The sequence below is a fragment of the Papio anubis genome, chromosome 20 (assembly GCF_008728515.1).
Source record: "Papio anubis isolate 15944 chromosome 20, Panubis1.0, whole genome shotgun sequence".
Taxonomy (NCBI): domain Eukaryota; kingdom Metazoa; phylum Chordata; class Mammalia; order Primates; family Cercopithecidae; genus Papio; species Papio anubis.
Genome location: NC_044995.1, coordinates 34,666,041 through 34,666,497, shown reverse-complemented (window position 1 = coordinate 34,666,497; position 457 = coordinate 34,666,041).

Below are 457 nucleotides of genomic sequence, written 5' to 3'. Positions count from 1 at the left end.
GGCCTGGGGGGTCTTGAAACTACTAGGGCAGGAGTTGAGTAAGGGTCATGAGGAAGGGGTCTTTGGAAACTGTCAACCGAAACTGCTGTTTACGAACTTGTGGAATGCAGGTGAGCTGCAGGTCATGGGGGAGTATGGTTGCCCAGCCGGAACTCTGACACATGTAAGTCTGAGGGTGTGTACAAGGGTGAAGGGAGTCTTTAACAAAAGGCCTGCTACGCCGGGTAACACCGCCATGTTGGGTCTAGATTTCTGCCTAACACTGAGTAGCTGGGATTACAGGTGTGCTCCACCACGCCCAGCTAATTTTTGTATTTTTAGTAGAGACAGGGTTTCGCCATGTTGGTCAGGCTGGTTTCGAACTTCTGGCCTCAAGTGATCCACCCAACCTGGCCTCCCAAAATGCTGGGATTACTGGCGTGAGTCACCATGCCCCAGCCTGCCCTCAGTTTCTTTA